General features: G+C 38.4%; 1 protein-coding gene across 1 annotated transcript in view; it reads left to right on the plus strand.

Annotated features, from left to right (window-relative positions):
- Positions 1-14,978, plus strand: part of LOC139129999 (FAD-dependent oxidoreductase domain-containing protein 2-like) — a 126,870-nt gene that overhangs the window by 68,489 nt on the left and 43,403 nt on the right. The window lies entirely within an intron of this gene.

Raw genomic sequence — 14,978 nt, forward strand, 5'->3', positions numbered from 1 at the left:
AGATATCCAAACTTACTGAAAACTCTTTATTTAAATTGGAAGGATAAGTTTTCCTTGATGTATTTTTACACAATGACCGCAATATTACAAGTTCTATTTAAGATTGTAATGTGCAAGATTGTGAAGGCTGTATGATACCATCTTTTTCCAGTTCCTCCTAAGTATACCCACAGCATGGGAGAAATGTACTGTTGTAAGATTCGTAGCCGTCCTAAAATTTGCAAGTCGGCGCATGCCAAAGGAAGTTGCTGATTATGAATGCAGGGTTTTCAGAGAAACAGCCTTTCTAACTACAGATTCAGCTTGCGTGAGATGCAAGTGAAAGCTCAGAATGTTATGAACTCTTGTCAAATTGGCTCATTGTAGGATACTTGTGTCCACATTCAATAAACGTTGAATGGAAGATGATGTAATTCTAACATTCATTTCTATTTCACAGAACATTGTACATGACAAAATTTTTGATTACTACTGTTTTAACAGACTTCTTTACCTTAGGCCCTTTGAACTCTGATCCCTTGTGACCTTTGACACCCTGTGGAGATTTACCTGTAGGCGAACTTCAGCATGATAAAAACTCTGAAAGAAACTGCCAATCTATTTAATCACATCAAGTATACAGGTCCGGGCTACATTTAGCCCTATGTTCAGATATTCATCAACTTTGAAGAGAAGTTTTTATCAGGACCATAGTAATCCATGGACTGAATAGCATTGATTTTCAGGTTTAATTGATTTGATTATTAAAATTTGTCTAACATGTTTTTAGGGCTTTTCGTCATAAATTTTTAAATCTGATTTAAGACAGTAACATGGCATTAAAAATCAAATGTTTCTCAGAAAAGTCTTTTTACCTTCTCGTGTCTATTTATAGACAGAGAAGGTATTAGAGTTGAAAACCAGTATGCTGGGTCAACTACTTCCGTCTGTCAATACTTCCGTCTGTCAAGATCAGTTGACGTCATGCCATCGTGATGGGTCATATCATAAACTGGTGGGGGTGTTCATGGTTCAGGTTGAGGTGTAGGAGACGATTTTGAGCTGTGACAAAAATCAAATGGGACTTAGCGGCATAGCCAGTGTTAAGCCTTTCTCCAAGGTTTCTTAGTTGACTACAACCTATTACAGACTACTGAGCTGACGTTAGGGGTACTCACTTTGTGTTTGCTCACTCTGTGTGCGCTAGTGTTTGGTACTGAGTTGCGTGGGTATCCCCTCATGGCCTCACGTGATATGGGCCTGTTGCATAATCTGCAGATGATCATATGATGCCTCTGAGTCTGAAAACGGTCGTTGTGTTAGCCAGTCGGCATTTTCCTTGCATTTTTTCTCACTTAATTTTGCAAAATATCGGCGAGTATCTCAATATTTCAAGATAACTCTTTCTTCCCAATCGTTTCCTGGAGTTTCAGAGTCATATGAACGAAAATGAGTGAAAGTTTGAGACAGGAAAATCGGACGTCTGCCATGTTCAATGTTTACAGTACAATCAGAAGTTTATGTGGAGGAAATAACTAACAAACACTGTTCATGATGCCCGCCCTCTAGAGGCAGACCTTCCTATATGAAGTACCACATTTGATGCTTGTGGAAAGCTTGACCACACAAAGGAGCATTTTAACTTTTAGAAATGACAAATTGAATAAGAAGGTATTCTGAAAATGTCAAAAACTGAGGAAAAATGCGCAAATATTCAAAATAAACAGGTTAACTGACTGGTCAGCTATAAAAAATGAAACTGTTTATGATCAAAACTTTTGGAGATGCGCACATTTTAACAAATGCAGAAATTATTAACATTATAAATATAAGACCAAACTATTTTTTCAGGGATGGGAGAGGTTGGAAATGAGGGACGAGAGACAAAGACACTCCTATTGCTGCATGTGGATGCAGCCACACCATTTCATTTATAGCATACTTATTCACTGTGTTGTGTTCAAGTTCCATATTGTACTGACTGTCATACAAGGATAACATAAGCAAATCAAATCAAATTAGAAAAGGATCAATGCTGTTGTGTGGATTTTGCTGAACATGGCTGATTTTAATATTTCGCCCTATATATTTGGTATCCAGCAAAGGCATATTTTGATGTAAAGTCAAAATTAACACTACATTGCTGACAATATATGTTACCGTTTCTGCATGAATTTTTCTTTTTTAAATTACAGTATAGTAGTACTTCGAACAGATTAACAATTATCGTGATGTCAATCCATAATTTTACATCACAAAGACTGTAATTCTGCCATTTTTTTTTATTTTTCAGTCATTTTATAAATTTTGCACCGCACAAAACGATTGAACAAATTGCAATGTTTGAAGTTGTAAACTCAAAGAATAAAATCCTTTGGTCACAGATTAAATTATTTTTTGAAAAGAAATTTACTCTTAAACACTTTTAGCATATATTCTTTACACGGTCATGTATTTCAAGGAAAATATGCCTATCAAAACAGTAATTTCTTCACTTTCAATTTTTTTCAATACTATGACATCAGCCATGAGGTTTTCAAACACAAGACCAGATAAGCGTTTTTCATCATTTCCACAGGACTCTTTGGAAAATCCATTTAAAACAGTTAAAAGTGACTTAAAATGATCACTTGGTATACCGGTACATTTAATTTATAGATGCCAGGTTGTGTATTTCACATGCGCTCAGGTCAGTAGGGAAGTGCGTCATTACTATTTTGGACTGTTAATTCTTATTTCTGATTATTTAACTTTTTTCCACATTGAACTATCTTTAGGCAGTTTATACTGTGGCTTAGAATTTTTTTGATTGATATATTTAATCATCTTTTGGGTTCTTTGGGTCCATATCCCACCTCATGCCCCTACATCATCAACTATTTACCAACAACTCCATGCCAACAACCAATTACCTGACCTGGCCACACATTAGAGAAGGTACAGCGTCATTGACGGTATTATTTGTTGAAGTTGTATTTTATATCCTGATTGATGCCCAGCACAGGCAAATATCCTTTTTCGCAATAAAAGGACATGTTACAGATAGGTGACTTTAAAATGTCATCCATTTTTAGTCTCACTTTTGAGAGATCTTCAGAGCAAAGTAAATTTTATGATGTCAGGGGATTTGCCTCCCGTCAGTCATGTATCGGTACGGTAATCATTGGACAAATTCACTTTATAACTGCCATTTTCAAAACACAGTCATCAAAGCTAGAGACACAGAGAAACTTTGTAAGATACAGAAGGTTAATTTCTCATCGTCTTTTCATTTGATTTTCTGTCCAAATTACTACACAGCTGTGTGTCAATTTGCCATATTTTCAGGTGTGCTCCCAAGATACGAACAGTAGCTTCTTTGTGCACTTCTCTTGTGTTACATACTTACAGGTTTATCGTACACACAATTCTTTTGGGAGCATACTATCATTTGTTATTGTAGTCTGGAACTGAAATCATTAAAAGTAATATGAAAAGGTGCAGCCTTGAAAGTCTGCAGGAAAGGAGACTACGGGATTGAAAATTGTTAAAAACCTTTCAAAAATGTTTTAAAATTATTACAATTGTTTTTACCAATGTGCAAGTGATAAGTAATTGTTTCATTATCTGTTCACAATTTCTGCATTGCTTGAAATTGTAAGAAGATATGTATTGTTTTTGACAATAGGATTGTCAAGGTAAAAGTGCCAAGTAGTGTGAATGTTGGCCACTTTGATGTAACTCCTTCATAGTGTTATCAATATTTGCAGAACATAAGTTTTTAAAATGTTTATGTTAATTTTATGTACAACAAAAAATGTATGTTCGGGTCGCGCTAGGTATATTTTGTTGTTGACAATCGGCATTTATGTAATCTGTTTAAATAGCACACAAGTTTTAAATCCTACCAACAACTCATGAATATTAACAAATAACTTGAAGCAAGTCTCTCGCCACTGAAAACATCTTGTTTATTTATTCGTAATGTCTGAATGAGTACTACGCCCAATTTCCATCGGTGGTTGAATTGATAAGGGTAAAATTACGTTTTGAGAAATAACAGGGTGGTCAAATGAATAGAGTGGTCGAACAAATAGGGTTTTTACAGTAAGTTGCTTCAATATGGTGCATCTGTGAAAAAATAACGGACTTGTTAGGCTGAGTAAAATTATATATGTTTCCTGTGAAATACCTGCAGGAAATTTGACAGACCAGTCCAGAACTTCTTTCTCGATTTGTGTTACCATGATTGCCACGAGTCAAGGCTTTGTAAACGCAAGTGGCATTTTGTGACAGTGAATAAAATTTTCATAATGTAGGGTGATGTTTTATCAGGAACTTACCTGTTAATTTTACTCCAAGATGTTTTACATTTATTATATTGTTAGGACTTGTACAGTGTCTGATTGATACTGTATTATTGTGAAAATATCAAATTTGAAGTTATTTATTCATGTTGTAATGAAAGTATGATTTCATCATAGGAACTGCTGAAACCGTTCCACAATACCCCTTCTCAACTAAGAATGTGTTGAAACTTTTACTTTAAGATTTGTTTTTCCACTTTCAGCTTTCATCAGTAGCTAATCCTCTGTGTACACCATCAGGTTGTGTAAGAAATCTGCCAAATTGAAATTGATAGCCGTTGAGTCATGTTAGTAGGTTAAATAGTTTTCTTAAGTCAACACTGTGAATCACACTGTGATAAAAGAAAAGTAATGTAGGGAAAGGAGTAGTTTCTGGGATACTTTTCAAAGACTGGTTCAAACTGTTTTTTGAAAAAAAAATCCCAGAAAGTGTCCTTTCAGTTCTATTTAAGATATCTCTATGGTGATGTGATGGATATAATCAGCTGATATTATCCATGGATTGCGCAGTTGTCAGGTTTTAATTCAACAAGTCAGCTTTTACCTATATCTGCTGATAAAGTGTTGAGTTGATACAGAACAAATAAATAATTTGAATGGTTTCATAGGGATGAACAATTGAAAAAGCAAAAGTGATGGAGGCACCATAGTGTGACTTGACATGATGACCATATATCCTGATGTAGTTGATTATGTGCAATATGCAAATTTCAACAACTTGCTCCATGGAAAATGCAAATTTTTGCTTTCAAATAGTATAGGATTACAATATATGACATAATTCTCTCTACATAGGGCAGTTGCATAGTGCTGAATCAAACCTATAGCCTTCGAATTCATAGCAGCAAAAATACAAGGATGTAAGGTCATACAGGGGTTATGATAGTGTCCACAACAAAATGTTGCATATCTTTTTTCTTATATGTATCAGTATTTTTGCATATTTACACAACATCCTGTACTTAAACCTCATTCTATATACCTTTTCCCAGGTGTTGTCTTTTACACTCTGTTTTTCCTATATTAAAATCAGTTTAAAAGCAAGAGTTACACATTTTGTAAGTTGAAGAAGAAACTGAAATATTGTTTTTATGAAGGTTGAGCAATATTTAAAGTTCTGTATGCTATTGTTTTGGGTTTTTGTGCTCATAATGTTATGATATATTATGTGTAATACTGTTTAAATTACAATAAATAAGCATTACTCAAAATCATGGACTCTGTGTCAGACAGATATTGCAATAGCAACTGGTAGACCAGATGCAAATTAAATATGTGTAGATGTGCGTTTCTGTACCGGTATGTTTGTATGCAGTGTACATATTTATGTATACATTGGTCAATGCATGTTGCATGTATGTCCATCTGTAAATGTGTATGTGTGACCACTGCCAGAATGTCAGCTGTAATGCATTATATCATGTCATGATTGTATTGACCACGCAATTACAGCGATCTGATTTGTTGAGATCTCAAATTAATAGTGCTATATTCATGACATAGCACAGTAGGAACACTTGTGAATCTTTGGTTAAAGAAAATCTCCCATATTAATATTTCACCCCTTTATTTCAATATACTGATATGATAGCAATAAAGACTCAGCAATCAATATACCATTGGACCTAGTTTTGACCTGTTCACTCCTCATATGCATTCGCTATGTTTGTGTGTGTATGTCATGAACTGGTCAAAATCTGTCGCAATGACAGTTGGTGAAGGTGGTTTATAGCCTACTGGATATTTAAATTTAGATTTTATTTAATAAACTAGGTTGTAAAAGTGAAAATTTGAAAATAATTGTTCTGTTGACCACTAGAAGCCCGCGTAATATGCGTGAGATCTATCACATAAAAGGAAAGAACGTCGATACTGTAAAGTCGACCCCAGAGTGACTCGTACAATTTTGAGAACAAGCTGATGACTGTTGCTTCGAACGACCGGACATGGTCCGTTACGCCCTCAGAAAAGAATAGTTAATGAGAAATCCGCAGCACTAACGATCTATTAATCATTCCGCATGAAAACTTAGTTCCTTCCGATTACCACTACCATGGTAGTAATTGACGTGTTTCGAGTGGCGCTGTTTTATTTCATTCTTATAAAACACGAACAAGAATGCTGTCAATGTAGAGTTTTTGTAAAGTTTGTCAACCACGTTAACCGTACATAAAATTACCGCAGATCTGTGATATCGAGCCCCTTCACTTTGCAGTGCTGTCGTCTGCTCGATAATGACAGGGATACTATTCGTTAAAGCTTGTACACGTAACAAGCTTTGAGCGGTGGTGACCAATCAAAGATCGCTACACTAAACGTGCCTTTCTGGGGAATTATGATAAAGCGCAAAACTTGAGCCCACTCGCTCGTGTCCTCAGCCTGTACCTGGCAGATGCAAGAAATGACAGAGAAATTACAGTATGCTAGACAAGCAATGGCCGCAGAGAATCATGTAGGTCAAATTTAATCTTTACCTACTTTTCACAACATGTCAACATCGTCACATCTGTAGTTGGGAAGTAAGTTTTCTTCATTTCCATGCAATGTTTACATTTGTCACACTATGTGTTTACGTCAGTCCGTCCGTTCTTGTCAATATAATACTCGGGCATAGACAGTAGAAGCAAGATTTCTGCTGCCTATTTGCATGGTTCGTACAATGTTTACGGACGCATTGCCATGCATTGAAAAGCTCGGCATAGCAAGTCGACGGCGACAACTTCACAACTGCGAACAGGCGACCCTTCATGAACTCATGTTACATACACATTACTATCTACCTTACGTAGCACCCTGTATTTTTATCCCAATTTTAATGCTGGTTTTTGCCTAATCACTGAAGTAAAGTTTGCGACGCATGGATAGTCTGGATTTGCAGAGCTGGCACCTGGAACCTTTGCTTGCACTATAATAAGGGACTGGTCAGTTTCTTCAGCCTGGGGGGGGGGCGGTGGATTCATGGGGGGGTCACCCTGTTTTTGACTTTGGTGATAGGGGGGTCACCATGTTTTTGAAATGCCCAATAGGGGGGGTCAGTGTGTTTTTGAATTTTGACACAGGCTCATCATTGCCTAAAATGCTAGTGTCAGCCACAAATTCATCATTCAGTTGTATTTTTCGGCGCGCCCTTTGGGCGCGTAACTTTAATAATCAGTCATATTTTTCAGCACGCCCAACTTTAACATATCAAGCATACATACATCAGAGATATCTGTATGTTCAATATTTTTCAGCGTGCTCTTCAAGCTCATTACTTTAATATATCATACATCTTTCAGCATGCCCTTCAGGTGCATGACTTTAATATACAAGGCATATATATCAGAGATATCAGGATGTTTCATATTTTTTGGCGCGCCCTTCGGGCGCCATACTTTCAGAGATATCTTTATGTTTGCTAAGTGAAAGTGTACCATTATGAAATCTGCATTTCGTATGAAAAGGATGACAAATTCCTGATACTTTTCTGTTCTCTCTGTGAGAATTCAGTATGAGAAAGCAACATGCACAATATTTCACAATATATATTTGACACAGTGACTTATTTTAGAGATAGAAAAATGACAAGATATCTTTCCTTCTCATTGATGCAATTATTTTCCTTTGTTTCATAGGTTTTCTGTAGAAAGATGCTTTTTTATGAACAAAATAAAAAAGGCAGTTTTTGTCATTATTAGCTGTGCTTTTACGGTTTTAATGTTACACAAGAAAAGGTCCTCTCAGACACTGTACACATCAGATTTGGCTAAAAAAGCTCTCTATGGCTCCTCAGTAGATTTAATTGGATAGTTGGCAAGTCTTAACACCCATCAAAGTTTTTGATTCACTGCTGTTTCCTCTTTGATATTAATGATTGACATCCATTTCTGTACAACAGTTCAGGACATCTGGTTAAGCAGAGAAAGTGTGAAATACATTCACAGCTCATTCAAAATACAGCTCATTCAAAATGTACTGTATTTAAACTTTAAGATTGACACTTTGAAATTCCTATCTTACAACTGACATGTCAACAATTTCACTAAAACATAGAATGACTATTTAAAATATAAATATATGTAAAATGTAAAATATAATATATATATATATATATATATATATAATAATTTATGTCCATCTTTTGTTTTACCTTTGTCGCGCCGGGGGGGGGGGGGGTCACCCTGTTTTAGAAATTGGAATAGGGGGGGGGTCACCCTGTTTTCAAAATTTGGAATAGGGGGGTCAGCCACTTTTTGACGTCGGCAAAAATAATCCACCGCCCCCCCCCCCCAGGCCGAAGAAACTGACCAGTCCCTAATATCCTTGGACAGGCCTATAAAGGCTTCCGCAGCGCTTGACATATTTCATTTCACAAGTTCCATGGCGAGCTCGATAACGTTTAAACGTATACCCTTATCCGTCTCGAAATTGGACTTGCACAAGTAACCTGCAGTCCGTGATAATACACCGTGCCAAACTACTATTTCGGAGTTCGACCGTAAACAGATACTTCGGGAGAAGTATGGCGGAGTATTCCGACTCGCTGTCTTCGATGCGCTGCCAGTGTCGAGAAGTGCCTTCGTCAGATGAACGTGAACTCACATGTCAACCAGGTATGTCTGAAATGTCCAATAACCTACTTATTTATTGCCCTAGGGTTGGAATTACCTTCATAAAACAGTGGTCAGCTCATTAAAGTAGACTGCGCCTGAAAGTTTTCAACGTTTTGCTTATCTGCTGCTAGCTGTGATATCGCAGCGGTACTTGTGGCGTGTATCGAACGCGCTCGGGTCATTGAGGTCATCGCCACAGTGGCGATGACCCAATGACCGATCGCGTTCGATATAACGCCCAACAAGTACCGCTCGCGAATCACCAGCAGTGTAAAAATAAAGTGGTCAACTGGGATGAAGTAAGGAATCTTTACACCCATTTTATTCATTTATCTACATGAAGCGAAGGAAAAATTAACCATCCATGTAACTAAAGTATAACCCTGACCTATATACGAACTCACGCACGCGCAGCAGTGCATTGTCCTGAACTAAGCGGGGAAATTCCCTGCTGAGTCATTCACATTCCAAATGGAACTTGCGCAATACAGTAGCTATGACTCACCCCCACTGGGCAAAACAGAACGACATTCTATTCTCTCTCTCATTTGTTAGATAGATTCTGACTGAGCCGTACCGGAGCTCTTACAAAGACCCGTATCGGAGCTGCGGGTCTCGTTTCTGGATGTGAATTTTATCTGCTGGCTGGTCCCTTTTCACTATGTTTGGAGTCGTCGGAACGAGCGGAACCATAGGGATGTTGCGCAATACCCCTATCGGAACGTTTTCAGGCAGGAACTTTCCAGCAGGGAATTTCGCAATACCGCTTTCGCAATACTGGACTTCAGTTGCTTAGTAACTTGTGATGTCATGTTCAATGTCTGTCATTCTACAGTTTTCAGAAAAATTTTCTGAACGACTCTAGTTAACTTGTTCACCTGATAGATAAAATTTTAGTAATTTCCTCTGAACTTAAAATGTGACGGAAGACCATTACTTCAAATAATATGAGACGTTTCAGATGAATGGTACTGATATCTAAAGTGTTCACTCTTTTATCTCTACGTACAAATGTAGTTCCTAAGTCGTTCTCTATTCTATTCCCACCAACAAAACATTCAATACTCATTTCCCCTCCCCGATCTTTATCAATACTTATGATAATATCACAAGTTGTTCTGTTATCTGTTTTCATAGCATAATATCCAACCAAATCGTCAAATTCATCTCCAGTAGCTAACTTTACACATCTAATGAGAACTGTACCATGTTGAAGTATTTTCATATTATCAGTCATCTGTTGATTTACAGTCTGTAAAGTGAGAACAGCTGCCTCATCACCGACACTTTAAGACCCAGTTTCTTTAAAGTTGTGTCCCAAAATAATCTAACTGGAACTCCGCTAGCTGTATACGAGCAATAATTCTCCCCCTCGTTTATCCACCTTCTTAGTGTATTATCTGCCTTCATTATTGTATTAAGAGGACTAATTTTAAGGTGAATCGGTATACCAAGAAGTGCAATGTATGGATTCGTAGGAGTAAGCCAACTACGAAAATCTAACAATTTATATTTGTTTACATTGCTATCAAAATAAATCACATTCGGAGTTCCTGGTGGTTCAGCAACACCTCCTGCAATTTCACTATCCAATATATCTAAGATGTTACGCGGCACATTATAAGGCATGAATTTCTGACTATCCCCATCCCATGTCAGAGCAAAAGGAGTAGGATCATTCGAAGCCTTTGTGGCGTCAATTACAGTTTCATCATGTCTTTAAGTTCGGAAAATTCTACAGCATGTTCGTGGGTTGGCGCCGCGGCATTGGCTAAAACGAAATATTTTTCGCGGTCTTTATAACGAAGGACGTAATCCTTATTATGATTAGCAGCCATCTTAGTATTATTGTTAACTTTAACATCACTCAGATCTTCAAGCTCAAGATTTTGCATACGAATTGTACCTAGACCGAAGCCACTTGGATCAGACATACTCCGTAGGGACCTATATACAGTGAAAATTAAAATAATACCTTGTAATATACACAACATGGCTTCAGCTATAGGAATGACAGTTCTCGGTGCTGTATTAAATGCAACGGCATTCACAGGAGGAAATATTATCGGACAAAAGCTTTCTGGGAATGGTGAGGCTCTTATTGAAGAGAAGTCCGACATGATAAAGCATTAGAAAAATTTGAACATGATCGCAACGTCTGGTCAGAAAAAAGATTACTACAGGCTGACTGGGAAAGAGAAAATCAGGCAAAGGACGCACATGCTGCGCAGAATTAAGAGATACAGATGCAGAAATCCTGGAAGAAGCAGAAGCGGTGCAAAGCCGTTCCGAAGGGCAGTTCAATTCTCAGATTATTATCAACCCAGTCCTGAGCAAAAGAAATATGAGATGATCTATATTGCTGGAGGATTGGTCGTGGGATGGTTTATCTTCCGATAGGGTTACACCGCCCCGCTTCGGACTACAATAATTCAATACAAAAGCTAATTGGCCAGTTATTGAAATCGATCATGTTCCCATCCTGATCTGTTATCCAGATACGCATTGAATTCATGTAATCTCCCCCTTTTCTCAATGGCATAGAAATTGCTCCGTTTTTAAAATCGTAAGTAACCTTTTCACTTATTTCTCTCGTATCCCGGATGGGAAGTATTTGTAAACAGTTCGATACTTTCCCCTGTATGTATCCTCCGGAGGCACCCGAACCAAATGAAACATAATTTCCAGTAACATCGACTACATCTGAATGAACTATATATTTAGTGACTGTTAAGAAATCCACTTTCTTCGGACTCATAGTACTTTTTATAACTGGGTTGTTCTCAGGTTTATCTGAAAAGCCGACGACGTTGGCGAAGCTACCTGTGGCATTGAAATAGACTTTAATATCTTTAGCCAAAGTTAGATAAACATGGTTTGTCGGCAGATGTTTTTTCAAAATTAATTTTTTGCTTCAACCCGATTGCTTTGTTTAACGTATCGATATTGTAGTTACCTGGACGTATTGATTTAGTCTTCTTCGGTTGGTCACCTTCTTGATATTTTATTACATTATTCGTCGATGTTATGTTATGCCATGAATTATATAGTCCGCACTCTAGCAGTCTTATCTTCGTAAACTGTGTCGTGTCAATGCAAGGTAAAAATTAACAGTGACTGGTTCACCTGTTGGCTTTCAATCCAAATGATCATTGTTGTGCGCTGTATATATTACTAAGTATAAATGTTCGATGAATAATATTCGAAGGTGCCCATTACGAAGTAAAGGTTCTGCAGGAATAATATTTTTCTGTTCAAGGAGATCTTTGGTTGCTACCCGCGGCAGCAGTCGCACCGCCTAATTTTGCCAATCGAGTCAAATTTGGACGACTTGGATCGCCAACCTCTATTTTCAGAAATTTGCTGGAGATCATAAGATATCCCATCGCAAGTCCTGCGATTACAATACCATCGTACATTGTGTTTACAACTGTTTTAATATCCATGATTGCTGACTAGTATATAAAATAAAAAATAAAAATAAAAAATATGGGGAGTTAATCCATCTCATACAATGTAGAGGAGCTGGGTCCTCCCTCCCCTCCCCCTCCCCCTCCCCCTCCCCTCCCGTCGGAACTGTTCTGGAGGGAGCCGCTACTGGCTCTGTTTTTTCCGCTTTCTTATTTTGGGGAGGATCTTTCCGATCTGGACTCGATCGATTAACGGGACAAATATGCCGAGCACGCCCCCCCAATATAGTCCTAATGCAGTCAATGAAACTCCCACAATTCCTAAAACAAGATAACATTTATTATACCAGCGTGAATTATTATCACACTGTTCTTTCATTGTAGGCGGTAGGTCTGCTTCAGTCGCTACCGCATCGCTATCCCCCCCCTCCCTCTCCATTGCTTTTAGTTTCTTCTCCCTGTTTTGCCTGTTCCATTCCGCTAATTTCTTGCCCGCAGCAACTCTCCCTGGATGCTTCGTCGGTAACGTCATTTTCTCTATGTTGCGCTGTGTCGGAGGTGCCGGTGTTGGTGTTAGGATCGTCCCTGACGGAGTCCCTGGCGGAGCCGTTTGCTGAGTCGTCGAAGTTGAATCCATTTATTTCAGGTACTATATTAAACCCGTTTTTTTAAAATTTAATGTTTACCCGTAATTAAACCGGTGGAAATTAGAGCAATCAGGGGCCCCCACGTGTACCCTATCCGTCCTGATAATCGTTTTATTTCACTGTTTAGAATAAAATCTTTTTAAGATCAGTGGCATAGTTATCTCGATCATCGATTGGAACTACCTGACTGATTGCACGGGCTCCTAGATCTATGAAACTTTGAGTGATGGTATCACTTATAAGAGAACTGTATTTCGCTTCGTACATTTTGAAGGCTTTAACCACCGTTTCATCTTTCCATTTTTCTACGTCAGCAACTGAAATCTCCTTACCAAAAATAACTTACTTTGACCACTTGCGATGACACAGAGTATTTTTTCACGTTTTTGTCTCTATTATGGATTGATTATTGTCCGAAGGCGCCGAAGGTGCCGAAGCCCCTTCGGAATGCGCTGTCATATTTGCCGCTGCCGATGACTTTATTAAATTCTCCATTGTTTGCAGTATGTTATCTATTCTTAGTAAAAATAAAAAATTCGTTTAAACCTGAATCCGAAATAAAGTATTAACATAGTCTGGAATGTTAGTACCCCTAACGTTCCGACAGGGATTCCGGGAAAATTCTCCTCCATTTAAATCTATATGTATATAGAAACACGAATAATGAGTACAGACTTATTCCCAGTTGCTTTTCAATTGAATAAGACGAGCGTACCGACAGTACAGCATGCTGATATTCCTTCCAAACCGGACGGGGGAATAAAACCTATTCTCATGGACTTAGAAATATATGTAACGCCGACAGATAAATTTACTTTTCATCCACGGGATGTGTTCAAAGATAATGTAATCACTCATAGAACAGCAAAAGAAAGTAATGTCTGGCTGGGCAGCCCGCATATGAAATATTGGGACCAGCAACTGAATTTCGCTGTATGGTGTAGCACTACTGGTGTGGTATATCATTCACCCATCTCTTCGATAAGAAATTTCCTCCGCAAATACGATCATTCTGCCGTTTCCATGTATACTTTACAATACGTCGGATCCTTCACGAAATGGGCGTTGCACTTCCAGACGATACCCCCACCTTCAAAGCGGGCGACAATCCGTACAATCTCGTCCAATATGAACTTCTATGTACAGAATTTGGAAATATAAGTCCAACGAAGTCCGACTTTCGTTATCGAAAAGGTCAAAATAAAGGTCTTGGTTATGGTTATGAATATTACACTAATCGTGGCCCGTTCGACAGCCAAAAGCGATATACAACGGTCAGGACTTTTTCCTCTCCGCCGACGGAGGCGTTTTCTATACACATACCATTTTTGGAAAGAAAAAACATGTACTGCCCGACAAAGACAGACCACACTATTATTTCTTCCGAAATGATGGATCGGAGGGACAATACAATAGTTTCATTCCTCTGAAGGGAGACTCGGGACTAACAAAGGCCGGTCTCGCCCGCCTCAATGAAAGCCTTGAAGCCTACGTATATTGCATACTTGGCGCACAAGCAAATATTCGTAGTACCATAGTGGGCGATACTGGCAGTGCAGAGCAAGTCCGAAAAGAATTCGGTGTTCTCCTCGAAGATGAAATTCGTAATACCGACAAAGTAATTAGTTATAGGCGATATCAAGACACAATAATGAATACTGGTGTCAAACTTGATATGGCAGTTTCACCCAATTACTTCTCTTACCGTCTGAGATGGTCATTCTTTCGGGCCCGGCAATCTCGGGTTATAATAATGAATTGCAATACGCTACAGAATCTATGTCCTTCGGGGTGAACGGTGATATAAACACGGAAGTTCGAGAAAGTGCTGTACACGAGATGGAAGGAGGAGGGAGGGGAGGGATCCTGTGAAGTGGCAGGACGAGCCCGGAGAGTCACCACCACCTCACAATGACACGACTCGGGGGCCTCCCTCCCCTCCCCGGAACGGGCAGCATCTGCAGACCCTATTCACGAATATGGTAAAATTGGTTTGTTATCTTT

Source organism: Ptychodera flava, chromosome 3, assembly GCF_041260155.1.
Source record: "Ptychodera flava strain L36383 chromosome 3, AS_Pfla_20210202, whole genome shotgun sequence".
Classification (NCBI taxonomy): Eukaryota; Metazoa; Hemichordata; class Enteropneusta; family Ptychoderidae; genus Ptychodera; species Ptychodera flava.